This window comes from Artemia franciscana, chromosome 9, assembly GCF_032884065.1.
Source record: "Artemia franciscana chromosome 9, ASM3288406v1, whole genome shotgun sequence".
In the NCBI taxonomy this organism is placed as follows: domain Eukaryota; kingdom Metazoa; phylum Arthropoda; class Branchiopoda; order Anostraca; family Artemiidae; genus Artemia; species Artemia franciscana.
The window spans coordinates 44,532,225-44,547,813 of NC_088871.1; the positions used below are offsets into that span (position 1 = coordinate 44,532,225).

At 33.9% G+C, this 15,589-nt stretch overlaps 1 protein-coding gene across 2 annotated transcripts in view; it reads left to right on the forward strand.

Moving 5' to 3' along the window:
* Positions 1 to 15,589, forward strand: part of LOC136031461 (FMRFamide receptor-like) — a 68,051-nt gene that overhangs the window by 49,271 nt on the left and 3,191 nt on the right. The gene's annotated exons all lie outside the window — the stretch shown is intronic.

Here is a 15,589-nt window from a genome sequence, read left to right on the forward strand (position 1 = left end):
TGAATGAACTGAAACGGGGCCACAATTAGTGTTAAAGAAAGAGTTTAAGAGAGATGGGCATAATGTTTAGAGAGTGTGCTAAACACAGATAGATTTGCAGGAAAAGATATAGAGGAAAGATTAAAAGGTTTGTCGTACCTTGGATGTGAAGGAAGATTTGTTTAGTGAGGAAGAATTAGCCACAATACTACAAAGGATTACAAAATAATAAGGCTCCAGGTGCTGATAGTGTGGTAAATGAGTTTCTTAAATATGGTGGCTTAGAGGTAAGAAATAAGAAGCTTATGAGTATGATCTCTGAAAAAGGGGAAGTAACTAGCGATTAAGAAACCTTAATTAAATCACTGTATGAAAAAGATGATAAGAGTGAGTTTGGCAATTATCGAGGCATTAGTCGGGTCACTTTAGGTAGCAAATTACTTAGTAATGCGATAATTTTTAGAAGAAGAGATGCTGTAGACAAAGTTACGAGAGAAGAAAAGTGCTGTCTTAGGAAAGGTAAAGGATGTGCCGACCAAATTTTCAATCTTAGGTTAGCTTGAGAAGTGCCTGAGTTATCAAACCCCTTTGGTTCTCAGTTTTATAGATTATGAGCGAGCGTTCAATTCTGTTGAATGAAGAGATTTAGCGAAAGTGTGATCCTTGTGTTGTAAACCAGACAAATACGTTTAAGCAGTTTTTGTTATGCACGAGAATAACACTGCTGCTGTTAAGGTAGGAAATGAATTTAGCAGCTGGTTCTATTGAATCAGGAGTTAAGCAGTGTTGTGTTCTATCACCCTTTATACGGATAACTTAGATAGACTTTGTCTTAAGAAGCCCAGGAAAGGCAATGGAAGACCACGGAATCAAATTGGGAAGAAAAACTATCCTGGACTGATTTAATCATGCTTAGATGATTTAAGCCTTTCAGAGGTTTTGCGGTTTCGGGGTGCTAAAATAGGTTTGAAAATTACTGTTAAGAAGACTAAGTCACTAAGGCTAGGAATAAGTGAAGATAAAAAGTTGACGCTGGGTAACGAAAATTTTGATCACGTGGACAGCTTCAATTACCTTGGCAGTATTATTTTTAAAGATGGTGGGAGCAGTGAAGATGTTAAAATTAGAATAGCCAAGGCTCAGGTTTTTTTTTTCACAGTTAAAAAAAAGTATGCAAGAGTAGGAATATAAGTCTGCAAACCAAGAATAGAATATTAGAAGCAACATTGATGATTTTGGTCAAATATGGCTCTGAAGTATTGGCGCTCCAAAAAGCGGATGAAGATTTGCTAGATGTTTTCCAGAGATATCGCCTACAGATCATTCTGGGGTCCCAGCTGACTGACAGTATTTTTAAACAAATGCTAGCATAGCAAATACTAGGAACCAGGACGTTGTTTGATTGATGAAGAACTTGGATGATGGCCTACTGGAGCACTGTCTCTGCTCCTTTTCCCCTATGCAATCTGCATTGACCTTCTAATTATGTTTTCATAACAGATTTAAAGTTTTGTCTAATTTTGGTGTTTCCTGGGAAACTAGCAGCATATTGGTGAGAATGAGTAGCATGGACTATTTACCGCTCCATTTTTGCCACCCTGTTATTGCCACCCTGCAATAATAATAGCCTTTAACCTTTAAAAAAATAAGACCTTGTTAGTTATACACACAACAAGAAATAGAATAATTTTCAAGTGAAAATCTGAAACATTGTATTATAATACAGTACACGTAAAACCAATGGTAATTGGGAGTATGTGGAAAATCAAATATTTCCATTTCATTTCTAAAGCTGAAGATAAAAATACTAGCGGTTACCTTTTGTTGAGAAAAAAATCGATACTGGAAAGACTGTCTTGTTTCATTACCCTTTGTTTAAATCGAAGTGCCCTATCCTAGGCATGTGTGAAAGAATATTCTTTGGGGAGGGGCAATAATAAAACAATAAATATATGATAATTTGGATAAAAAGTGCCTTGAAATTAGGTAAATTTAGTGTTCTTAGTTAGTCCACATCCCAAGATCGTCAATACAATAAATCGCCAAGTGTCGTGCATACAATAAATCCCTATCCACTAAACGGGGAATATTGACATCAGCAATTTGTCTGCAAGGGCAACAGAAAAGTTAGTTTCAGAATACCTTCTCATGTTTTCTTGCAGGTGTAACCTTTTAGAAGCTGTGACAAGAAAATATAAAGATATTCCTGTCTTTTCTTTTCCTTTAATTCACTTGTTTTATAATTTCATTAGTTTTTTTTTTATTAAAAGGAATGAATAAATTTTCATACATTATATTCTATTTAAGCAAATTCCTGTTTCTCTTTGATTCTGGCTTCACTGCGTCTGTGACGCCAGCGTCTGCCAGGAATACCATCCTTAGCATTTAGAAACTACGTAAAAAAAAAATTTTCAAATAAAGCTAAAGAGAACATTACAAAGAACAAAATGTGTCCCATTTATGAAGGGATCTCCTTCTTTTAACCACATACTCTTTGCGCTTGAGAAACTATTTGTTTTTGAAAGCACTTGTGAATGCAACTAACATAGACATATGGTAAGTGGAAGTGTTACACTTACCAATTACCTTTCTAAACATTTAAAACAAATTTTGTCTAAGTTAAATTCTTTTCAATAAGCCCCTTCTTTCTCATGATATTGTGAAAAATGCACTTTGTCCCCATTCTCATGTTCCTTTTGTTAAAGAATCTCTTCTTCAAATATTGGGGAATTAAGTTCCTTTTTATCGTAAAGAGTAGAGGGTTAATAGGGAGCATCCCCCTCATGCATACAAATATTTTTGCTTGTTTAGTTTCCAATGTTGCTTTTTTCTTCGGTTGAACGCTTGTTTAATCGAAGTTTTCATTTTATTTTAAATTTCCTGTATAAATGATAAAACATAATTTCTGTTCAATAATTCTTGATTGTCATAAATATGGGGAGGAGCTACAGCCCCGTAAAAAAACGGCAATTGCTTACGCGTGATTACCACGTAATCACTTAGTATACTTTTTTTCATTTTTGGAATGTTTAATATCTAGATGCAGTGAGCTATTTCAAAAATTTAGTATGTTACTACATAGTAGTCAAAGATAACAAGTTCTTTTCAGGCCAACTTTCTTTAATATTTGAAAGAAAGTAGTTTAACTACGCAAATAAAATTTTTGGTAATTAATTTAAAAATCTACTCCTTAAACTCTCTTATAGTTTTATTCACCTATTTCGAGTTCTTTCTCTTTAAATATTAACACAAACTTGTTCTTAAAGTGGTTGTCTACTCTCATTCAAAAAGTGACTTTTTTCGCTGTACTGTGTACTACATGGTAAACCTAGGGTTGATTTACCCTCACTGACATGAATAGCACCTCTTGAACAATTTGGCTACCAAATCAAGTACATCTTTCCAGATATTCTGTCTTTTGAGGCAAGTCTTTTTCCTAGCAGCTAAATCTGTAGCTGACATTAGTATACTTATGAAAAGCCACGCTTTCATTCTATCTCAAAAAGTGAGTGTCGGCCAACAAAGTATAAAGAAATGGCCATGAATAGTAAAAAACATATTTATTTATCTTTAAAATCAAAATTTCAAGAGACTCACAGATTAAATATGGAGCTCTTAGGTCCTAGTTCTGAAACCGGAGGTAGCAGCTCCATTTTTTTTTTTTTACTTTAGGTGCAAAACACCGACACTTGTGTTTTTTTGTTTTTTTATTTATTTATTTTTCTTCACATACAAAACCAAAACACACCTTCAACAAAATGCTGCCGCGCTAAGAAAAACTTTACAGTTTTTTAAACGCACGGCAGAACAAGCAATAATTTGTATCCTATTATAAACCAAAACATAACCATAATCGCTCGAACTTCAGATCAATCTCGCTACTTTAAACAAACAGCACATTATTCAACCCCTTCCCCCACAAAAATAATTAATCCCTCCCCTACAAAAAAATCGCCTTATACTACACTCCACAGACCCTTTCCCTGCCCTCCCCCTTAAAAAAACTTTAATTACATTCTAACAAATGATCTTTTTATGTGTTACGCGAATGAAACTGTTGGACCACATTCACACTCCTAGGTTGGAGCAGGTACCAACGATTCATTAAACTCGGCTTCTAGTTTTCTCATTGAATCAGCTCAGTTTTTATGCGTCAGCTCATAAGTGCATTCAGATGATCGTTTCCTCTTGCTGCAGCGAAACACAAAATTTTGATGGAACAGTACAACACTCTCCTTGCTCCTGGTATTGGCGCGTGTGCTACGAATCCTTGTCTTTATCAAAATCGAACAAAATTGCCCTGAATTTTTCAGAAAAAGGAGAAGAGGATCTTGAGGATCTTTAAGCAGATCTGTTTAAACTTTCTTACTTTCAGTCTATTAACTAGAAAGGAAAAATGAAAGAAAAAAATAAATTGATTCTGGTTATGTTTTTAATTTTGAAACTAAAACTCATATCTGACATCAAACCATAATTTCTATCGCGAGTAAATGTCGTACCAGATTTTTTTTTTACCCTTTGTGTGATCGATTCTTCTTGCTGCAGCGAAACATAAAATTTTGAGGGCACAGTACAATACTCTCCTTGCTCCTGGTATTGCTGCGTGTATTACGAATCCATGTCTTTATCAAAATCAAAAATATTGCCCTGGATATTTCAGAAAAAGGAAAAGAGGATCTTAAGCAGATCTGTTTAAACTGTCTTACTTTCAGTCTATAAACTGGATAGGAAATCTGAAAGGAAATAAAAATGAATCTGGTTATGTTTTTAATTCTGAAACTAACACTCATATGTGACATCAAACTATAATTTCTGCCGCGAGTATATGTCGTACCGGATTTTTTTTTTACCCTTTGAGTGATCGATTCTTCTTGCTGCAGCGAAACATAAAATTTTGAGGGAACAGTACAATACTCTCCTTGCTCCTGGTATTGCTGCATGCATTACGAATCCATGTCTTTATCAAAATCGAAAAATATTGCCCTGGATATTTCAGAAAAAGGAGAAGAGGATCTTTAAGAAGATCTGTTTAAACTGTCTTACTTTCAGTCTATTAACTGGATAAGAAATCTGAAAGGAAAAAAAAAATTGAATCTGGTTATGTTTTTAATTTTGAAACTAACACTCATATGTGACATCAAACTATAATTTCTGCCGCGAGTAAATGTCGTACCTGTTTTTTTTTTTACACTTTGTGTGATTGATTTGTCTTGCTGCAGCGAAACACAGAATTCTGAGGGAACAGTATAATACTTTCCCTGCTCCTGGTATTGCCGCGTGTATTACGAATCCGTGTCTTTATCAAAATTGAACAACATTGTCTTAGATTTTTCAGAAAAAGGAGAAGAGGATCTTGAGGATCTTGAAGCCGATCTGTTTAAAGTTTCTTACTTTCAATCTAGTAACAAGAAGGGAAAAATAAAAGGAAAAAATAAATTGAATCTGGTTATTTTTTTAATTTTGAAACTAAGACTTATGTCTGACATCTAACTATAATTTCTGTCATGAGTAAATGTGGCACCTGCTTTTTTACCCTTTGTTTGATTGACCTTGTATTGCTCTTCTGATTTCCCCTCTGAGAAAATAATAGTAAATAGTTTTTTTTTTGCAATTGCCTAAGAACTGTGATAATTTCAGATACGAATTATGTGAATAGCAACGACAATACACTATGTTCATGTAGTAGCAGATATGCAGTGCCAATAGACAATTTTATTTCAAAAGGTACAAAAACATAATAACTATGTCTTTGGGGCTGACTTACTCCCTCTCAGTCCCCGGGGGAAGGGCTGCAAGTTACAAACTTTCAACAGTGTTTACAAACAGTAATGTAGATAACTTCGAAGACCACACTGCCTTTCCATGAGAGGAGCGCTAAATGGGAGGACCTTCCCTTGGAGGAATTTGTCAAGGGAGAAGAAAAATCCTATGAAGTGGGCGCAGGATTTTCTAGCATTATTTTTAAAGACAATGAAAAGATAAATGTGAAAAATTTTTTCAACTGGAATTAAGGACCAGCATTAAAACTTTAAACGAACAGAGATTATTACGCATATGGGGGATTCATCTTTTCCTAAATACCTCGCTCTTTACGCTAAAGAAATTTTAGTAATTTCAACTATTTATTCTACAGCCTTTGTGATTCAGGGGTAATTCTTAAAGAATTGGGACACAATTAAAGCTTTAGCGAAAAGAGCGAGGTTTTAAGGAGGGGTAAACCGCCTCATAGACATAATAAAAAATACGAATATAAAAGTTCGTTAAGTAAGTTAATTTGTAAGCTACGGAAATTTTTATTAATAAAAACAATCGTTAAAAATTAAAAATTCTAGTTGTCTTTTTAAGTGACCGAAAAATTGGAGGGCAACTAGGCCTCCTCCCCCACAATTTTTCTCAACATCGTCTGATAAAAACTAAGACAAAGCCATTTAGCAAAGAAAAAAAATAATAATACGCAAATTTCGTTTTAATTATTCATTCGCGGAGAGCCAAAATCAAACATGCATTAATTCAAAAACGTTCAGAAATTAAATAAAAAAGCAAGTTTTTTTTTAACTGAGAGTAAGGAGCGACATTAAAACTTAAAACGAACAGAAATAACTCTGTTTATGACAGGGGCTGCTCCCTCCTCAACGCCCCGCTCTTTACGCTAAAGTTATTAACTGTTTTATAAAGTAGAATTAAGTGATAATGTCAAACTTTAGCGTAAAGAGCGGGGCGTTGAGGAGGGGACAGCCCTTTCATACACAGAGTAATTTCTGTTCGTTGTAAATTTTAATGTCCCTCCTTATTTTCAGTTAAAAAAATTGTTTTCTTTTATTTAATAGCTATATTTAGCCAAATTGCTAAATATTAATAAATAGCTTAATACGTTCCAAAAAAGTTAAATACAAGAGCGATTTACAAATAAAATGGTTCACCAATTATCTGGAATGACGCAATAAGTATCAAAACAGATTCAGTATGATCACCCTTAGAAAAAATAAACAATTCCCACAGTCGTGACTAAATTCGATCCAACTTCAAAGTATAAGAATTTTAATAGGTTACTTTCCCCGCCCAAAAAATACGGGGCCATTTTCGATGACGAGGAACATATCTACAACAAAAAAGTATACGAAAAAATAAAGATGTAGAATAAAAAATTTGTCAGCTGCTGGGAACCGTTACCAGCGCACACCGTCCTTACTCCGATTCGGCCTCTATGGAGACGATACAGATCGGTAGCCAGCACCACTCCGCTAAGCTGACATGTCAAAACATATTTTACAACAATGTGATTATGGATTAAGGGATTTTTCCGCAGCTATATGGATTATTTCAAATGACCTGTTTCATAAATAATTGATGGATTTGGCGACGGAAGATAAGGAAATGGAAAGTTTCTCTATCTTTTTCATTGAGTCAATATCCATATTTTGTTCCAGAATTTCAGAACTATTAAAGTTAAGAAAAAATCTTTTCAATGCAAAACAATACACTTTTCCAGCAAGATGTTTCAGTTTGTTTATTTTTATTCATTTTCTATTTATTGCTTTTTTTCACTTCTCAAGTCTCCCACAAGAGAACTACGGCAAAAAATAATAAAAATCTTTAACATACAAATAACAGTCCAATCATGAAAAATCATTTATTTGACAGTGAAACAAAAACAAAAATCCCTGGATCTGCTGATGAACACTGTATATGTTAGCGGAATATCCAGAGATTTTTGTTGTTGTTTCACTGTCAAATGAAAGCATATGTCCACATTGAACTGTTATTTAAAATCCTGGCAAGGTGGTGTGGTCTTCGAAAATATTGAAATAAAATCTTTGCGAGAGATTAAAAGAAACTCCTTACTAAAATACCAAACAATAACATTTCCATTTGATGTTCAATTACTTTATGTACATATTGGCGCATAGGGAAAATTTATGAAAAGTAATCCAACGTTAAATTTTATTGGTTCCGAAACTGGAGTAATTACTATCATCAAGGAGCGATCATCGTAATAGCGTATCATCGTAGCTATCATCGTAAGGAGCGACCCGGCTCAATAGTAACCGAAACTCTAAGAAATGGAATTTTTTTTTACCAACAGTTATACCAAAAGAATCATATTTTAATGCTGATTTTGAATATTTAGGCGTCATCAAGTTTAGTTATACCCATCAAAAGTTACGAGCCTGAGAATATTTGCCTTATTTTAGAAAATAGGGGAAAACCCCCCTAAAAGTGATATAATATTAACGAAAATCACACTATTAGATTCAGCGTATCAGAGAACCCTATCGTTTAAGTTTCAACCTCCTATCTCCAACAGTTTGGAATTATGTATTTTTTGCCAGAAGCCAGATCACGGATGCGTGTTTGTTTGTCCTTTTTTGTTTTTTTTTTCCCAGGGGTGATCGTATCGACCAAGTGGTCCTAGAATGTTGCAAGAGGGCTCATTCTAACGGAAATTAAAGGTTCTAGTGCCCTTTTTAAGTGACCAAAAAATTGGAGGGTACCTAGGCCCCCTCCCACGCACATTTCCCCGAAGTCGCCGGATTAAAATTTTAAGCTAGCCATTCTGTTCAGCCTAGTCGAAAACCTAGTAACCAAGTTAGCATAACTATATGATACTTTGATGCTTCGTGATAAAAACTTTGTGATGTTCAAAATGGTAATCACTACCAGGGGTCGAAATTAGAATCATATCCCAGGGGTAGGAAGCATGAAATTAGGTGACATAGAATTTGTTTACTCAGGCAGGAAGGATGGGGTACATAGACAGGGAGTAGGACTCATGATGAATAAGGAAGCTGCTAAGTCTTGTTTAGGCTGGGAAGTTATTAATAATAGAATACTAATTGCTCATGTTATGACTAAAAAGTTTAGGGTATCAGTTATAATAGTATATGCCCCCATTGAACCAACTGATGGAGATACTAGTGACTCAGATGAATTTTACTTACAGTTACAGGAGCAAATAGACAGGGTACCAGGTAGAAATATGGTGTTTTTGCTAGGAGATTTTAATGCCCAGGTTGGTAGAAATAGGGATAGATGGTATCCTAGCCTAGGTAAATTTGGTGTAGGAAAAGAAAACAGTAATGGCTATAGGCTTTTGCAATTTTGTAGGTATAACAGCCTAGTTATAACCAATACAGTATTTGGTTACAAAATGGCCCATAAGTTGACATGGTATTCACGTGATGGTAAGACAGCAAACCTTATTGATTATGTTATTATAAACAGAAGACTAGCAGGATCAATACAAGATACTAGGGTGTATAGGAGTGCCGTTATTGATGTTAAAAGTAAAGATCACCATCTAGTAGTGTCTAAGGTTAATTTAAAGCTGAAATTTCGGAAGGGTAACTCCCTCCCGGAAAGTTATGATGTTGGTAGACTTCAGGATGAAAATTTGATAAAAAAAATTCCAGGAACAGTTGAGTACTAAACTTGAGAGTTTAAAATTTGACAATGTGGAAGATGGATGGAATAATTTCAGAAAAACAATTTGTGAAGTTGCTGATGGTGTCCTAGGGAAGAGTGCTAAGACTGCAACTAGGAATATTAGTGAAAAAGCTTTAGGTTTAATAGAGAGTAGAAGGGGTTTGTATAAGAATTATCTGAGTGATAGGTCGTATGAAAACAAAAGGAATATAAAGAAAGTGGAGAAAGCATTAAAATATGAACTAAGGAGATGTGAAGTGGAGGCGATGGATAAAATTGCTGAGGATCTGGAAGATGCGGCTAGACGGCATAATAGTAAAATATTATACTAGCATGTTAATAAATTGAAAAGGAGTAGCCAATCCGGACTAGTTCCAGTTAAAGATAGAAATGGGGCCACAATTAGTGATAAGGAAAAAGTTAAAGAAAGATGGGTGGAACATTTTGAGAATGTGCTAAACCGAGATAAAGTTGCAGGAAAAGATATAGATGAAAATGAAAAACTTTGTGATACCTTGGATGTGAAGGAAGATTTGTTTGGTGAGGAAGAATTAGCGACAGTACTAAAAGTATTAAAAATAATAAGACCCCAGGTGCTGATAGTATGATTAATGAGTTTCTTAAATATGGTGGCTCTGAGGTTAGGAATAAGCTACTGAAGATTATAAACATGATTTTTGAAAAAGGGAAAGTACCCAATGATTTTAGGAAAACCTTAATTAAACCGCTGTATAAGAAAGGTGACAAGAGTGAGTGTCGTAATTATCGAGGCATTAGTCTGGTCTCTGTAGGTAGCAAATTACTGAGTAATATGATATGTTTTAGACTGAGACATGCTGTAGACAAAGTTTTAAGGGAAGAACAATGCGGTTTTAGAAAAGGTAGAGGATGTGTCGACCATGTTTTCACTCTTAGGTTAATAATTGAGCAGTCCCTTCGTTGTCAAACACCTTTGGTCCTCAGTTTTATCGATTATGAGCAAGCTTTCGATTCTGTTGATAGAACAGCGTTAACAAAGGTCTTGTCGTTATATGGTATACCTGAAAAATACATTAAAGTGATTTGAGCTATGTACGAGAATAATACTGCTGCCGTTAAGGTAGGAAATGAGGTTAGCAACTGGTTTTGTATTAAATCAGGAGTTAAGCAGGGTTGTGTTCTATCCCCCTTTATATGATTTATAATTTTGATATTACGGATCAAAATTTTGATCCGTTGACTTTGGGAAAATATATATATATATATATATATATATATATATATATATATATATATATATATATATATATATATATATATATATGAAATATACATACATACATACATATATATATATATATATATATATATATATATATATATATATATATATATATATATATATATATATATATATATATATATATCTATATATATATAAAAATAAGTTGTCTGTGGATGTGTGGGTCTGTCTGTCGGGTGACGTCATGTTTTTGTGTCGACTGACGTCATGAAATTCGTTGTCGTCATTTTTGTTATGACGGTGACGTCATTAAATATATTTAATACATGCGTTCACGTAGAAATCTATTAATGTTTAACTGTAAAATGACTGATGAACTTACAATGGCAACAGCCGAGGAAGATGCTCAAAGATTCTATGCCAAAAAACTTGCTGCTGATAGAGAAAGTAAGAAAAGAAAGCGTGCCGAGGAATCAAAAGAACAGCAAGGAAACAGGCTTGAGGCTGATAGAGAAAGTAAGAAAAGAAAGGGTGTAAAGAATCGACTAGTTAATTTGTATTGTATCTATCTATCTATCTATCTATCTATATAAAAACGAGTTGTGTGTATGCATGTTTGTTTGTTTGTAAAAAGAGCGTTTGCATATGACGTCATTATTAGTACATAAGGCTTTGTATATGCACAGACAATGCGAAAGCCAAGAATGTTGTATATTCGCAAGTTTTACGTAGTTTGAAACACATATATAAATCTATCTATATTCACAGGTGGGACACAGGGACACAACTACAATGGCGCGTAACTAATATAGCGCGTAACGACTTACGCGCGCGGGGGGGCTTGGGGTTGCGCAAAGCACCCCACCAGCTAGGTGTTGGGGTGGCGCGAAGTGCCACCCCAACAGCTAGTATATATATATATATATATATATATATATATATATATATATATATATATATATATATATATATATATATATATATATATATATATATATGTTACAAAAAAAGTCTTTTTAACTGAAAGTAAGGAGCAACATTAAAACTTAAAACGAACAGAAATTACTCCGCACATCAAAGGGGCTGTTCCCTCCTCAGTTCTCTACTCTTTACTCTAGAATTTTTTACGGTTTTAAGAAGCAGAGTTGATAGACAGAGCCAAACTTTAGTGGGCACTTATTGTGTGCCGTAGTTCTCTTGTGGGAAACTTGAGAAGTAAAAAAAAAAGTTATAAATTGAAAATGTATAAAAATAAACAAACTGAAACATCTTGCTGGAAAAGTGTATTGGATATTCCGCTAACATATACAGTGTTCATCAGCAGATCCAGGGATTTTTGTTTTTGTTTCACTGTCAAATAAATGATTTTTCATGATTGGACTGTTATTTGTATGTTAAAGATTTTTATTATTTTTTGCCGTAGTTCTCTTGTGGGAGACTTGAGAAGTGAAAAAAAAGCAATAAATAGAAAATGAATAAAAATAAACAAACTGAAACATCTTGCTGGAAAAGTGTATTGGTTTGCATTGAAAAGATTTTTTCTTAACTTTAATAGTTCTGAAATTTTTTTTCTTAAATTTATTAGTTTTGAAATTATGGAACAAAATATGGATATTGACTCAAGGAAAAAGAAAGAGAAACTTTCCACATCCTTATCTTGCGTCGCCAAACCCATCAATTATTTTTTAAATAAGTCATTTGAAATCATCCACATAGCTGCAGAAAAATTCCTTAAGCAATAATCATATTGTTGCAAAATATTATATGACATGTCAGCTTGGCGGAGTGGCGCTGGCTACCGATCTGTATCGTCTCCATAGAGGCCGAATCGGAGTAAGGACGGTGTGCGCTGGTAACGGTTCCCAGCAGCTGACAAATTTTTTATTCTACATTTTTATTTTTTCGTATACTTTTTTGTTGTAGATATGTTTCCTCGTCATCGAAAATGCCCCGTATTTTTTGGGCGGGGAAAGTAACCTACTAAAATTCTTATACTTTGAAGTTGGATCGAATTTAGTCACGACTGTGGGAATTGTTTTTTTTTCTAAGGGTGATCATATTGAATATGTTTTGATACTTATTGCGTCATTCCAGATAATTGGTGAACCATTTTATTTGTAAATCGCTCTTGTATTTAACTTTTTTGGAACGTATTAAGCTGTTTATTAATATTTAGCAATTTGGCTAAATATAGCTATTAAATAAAAAAAAAAACAATTTTTTTAACTGAAAATAAGGTGGGACATTAAAATTTACAACGAACAGAAATTACTCTGTGTATGAAAGGGCTCTCCCCTCCTCAACGCCCCGCTCTTTACGCTAAGGTTTGACATTTTCTCTTAATTCTACTTTATAAAACAGTTAATAACTTTAGCGTAAAGAGCGGGGCGTTGAGGAGGGAGCAGCCCCTGTCATAAACAGAGTTATTTCTGTTCGTTTTAAGTTTTAATGTCGCTCCTTACTCTCAGTTAAAAAAAAAATTGTTTTTCTTATTTAATTTCTGAACGTTTTTGAATTAATGCATGTTTGATTTTGGCTCTCCGCAAATGAATAATTAAAACGAAATTTGCGTATTATTTTATTTTTTTTTTTTTTTGCTAAATGGCTTTGTCTTAGTTTTTATCAGACGATGTTGAGAAAAATGGTGGGGGAGGAGGCCTAGTTGCCCTCCAATTTTTCGGTCACTTAAAAAGACCACTAGAATTTTTAAATTTTAACGATTGTTTTTATTAATAAAAATTTCCGTAGCTTACAAATTAACTTACTTCACGAAATTTTATATTCGTATTTTTTATTATGTCTATGAGGCGGTTTACCCCTCGTTAAAACCTTGCTCTTTTCGCTAAAGCTTTAATTGTGTCCCAATTCTTTAAGAATTACCCCTGAATCACAAAGGCTGTAGAATAAATAGTTGAAATTACTAAAATTACTTTAGCGTAAAGAGCGAGGTATTTAGGAAAAGATGAATCCCCCATATGCGTAATAATCTCTGTTCGTTTAAAGTTTTAAAGCTGGTCCTTACTTCCAGTTGAAAAAACTTTTTCACATTTATCTTTTCATTGTCTTTAAAAATAATGCTAGAAAATCCTGCGCCCACTTCATAGGATTTTTCTTCTCCCTTGACAAATTCCTCCAAGGGAAGGTCCTCCCACTTAGCGCTCCTCTCATGGCAAGGCAGTGTGGTCTTCGAAGTTATCTACATTACTGTTTGTAAACACTGTTGAAAGTTTGTAACTTGCAGCCCTTCCCCCGGGGACTGAGAGGGAGTAAGTCAGCCCCAAAGACATAGTTATTATGTTTTTAAACCTTTTAAAATAAAATTGTCTATTGGCACTACATATCCGCTACTACATGAACATAGTGTATTGTCGTTGCTATTCACGTAATTCGTATCTGAAATTATCACAGTTCTTAGGCAATTGCAAAAAAAAAACTATTTACTATTATTTTCTCAGAGGGGAAATCAGAAGAGCAATACAAGGTCAATCAAACAAAGGGTAAAACAGCAGGTGCCACATTTACTCATGACAGAAATTATAGTTAGATGTCAGACATAAGTCTTAGTTTCAAAATTGAAAAAATAACCAGATTCAGTTTGTTTTTTCCTTTTATTTTTCCCTTCTTGTTACTAGATTGAAAGTAAGAAACTTTAAACAGATCGGCTTCAAGATCCTCAAGATCCTCTTCTCCTTTTTCTGAAAAATCTAAGACAATGTTGTTCAATTTTGATAATGACACGGATTCGTAATACACGCGGCAATACCAGGAGCAGGGAAAGTATTATACTGTTCCCTCAGAATTCTGTGTTTCGCTGCAGCAAGACAAATCAATCACACAAAGGGTAAAAAAAAACAGGTACGACATTTACTCGCGGCAGAAATTATAGTTTGATGTCACATATGAGTGTTAGTTTCAAAATTAAAAACATAACCAGATTCAATTTTTTTCCCTTTCAGATTTCCTATCCAGTTAATAGATTGAAAGTAAGACAGTTTAAACAGATCTGCTTAAAGATCCTCTTCTCCTTTTTCTGAAATATCTAGGGCAATATTTTTCGATTTTGATAAAGACATGGATTCGTAACATACGCAGCAATACCAGGAGCAAGGATAGTATTGTACTGTTCCCTCAAAATTTTATGTTTCGCTGCAGCAAGAAGAATCGATCACACAAAGGGTAAAAAAAAAATCAGGTACAACATTTACTCGCGATAGAAATTATGGTTTGATATCAGATATGAGTTTTAGTTTCAAAATTAAAAATATAACAAGAATCAATTTATTTTTTTCTTTCATTTTTCCTTTCTAGTTAATAGACTGAAAGTAAGAAAGTTTAACATTTCTCGGCTGACAATTTTACGGCTGACAATTGGTAACGGTTCCAATTTCTCGGCTGACAATTGGTAACGGTTCCCAGTGGCTGACAATTTTTTTATTCTACATCATTATTTTTTCGTATACTTTTTTGTTGTAGATATGTTTCCTCATCATCGAAAATGGCCCCGCATTTTTGGGCGGGGATAGTAACCTACTAAAATTCTTATACTTTGAAGTTTGATCGAATTTGGACACGACTGTGGGAATCGTTTTTTTCTAAGGGCAGTCATATTAAATGGGTTTTGATACTTATTTCGTCATTCCAGATAATTGGCGAAGTATTTTTATTTTGTAAATCGCTCTTGTATTTAACTTTTTTGGAACGTATTTAGCTATTTAACAATATTTAGCTATTTGGCTAAATATAGCTGTTAAATGAAAAATTAACAATTTTTTTAACTGAAAGTAAGGAGCTATATTAAAACTTGAAACGAACAGAAATTATTCCGTGAATGGAAGGGGCTGTTCTGTCATCAACGCCCGGCTCTTTACACTAAAGTTTAACTCTTTCTCTCAATTCTACTTTATAAAACAGTTAATGACTAAATAACATAAAGACATAGTTATTATGTTTTTCGACTATGCTGAA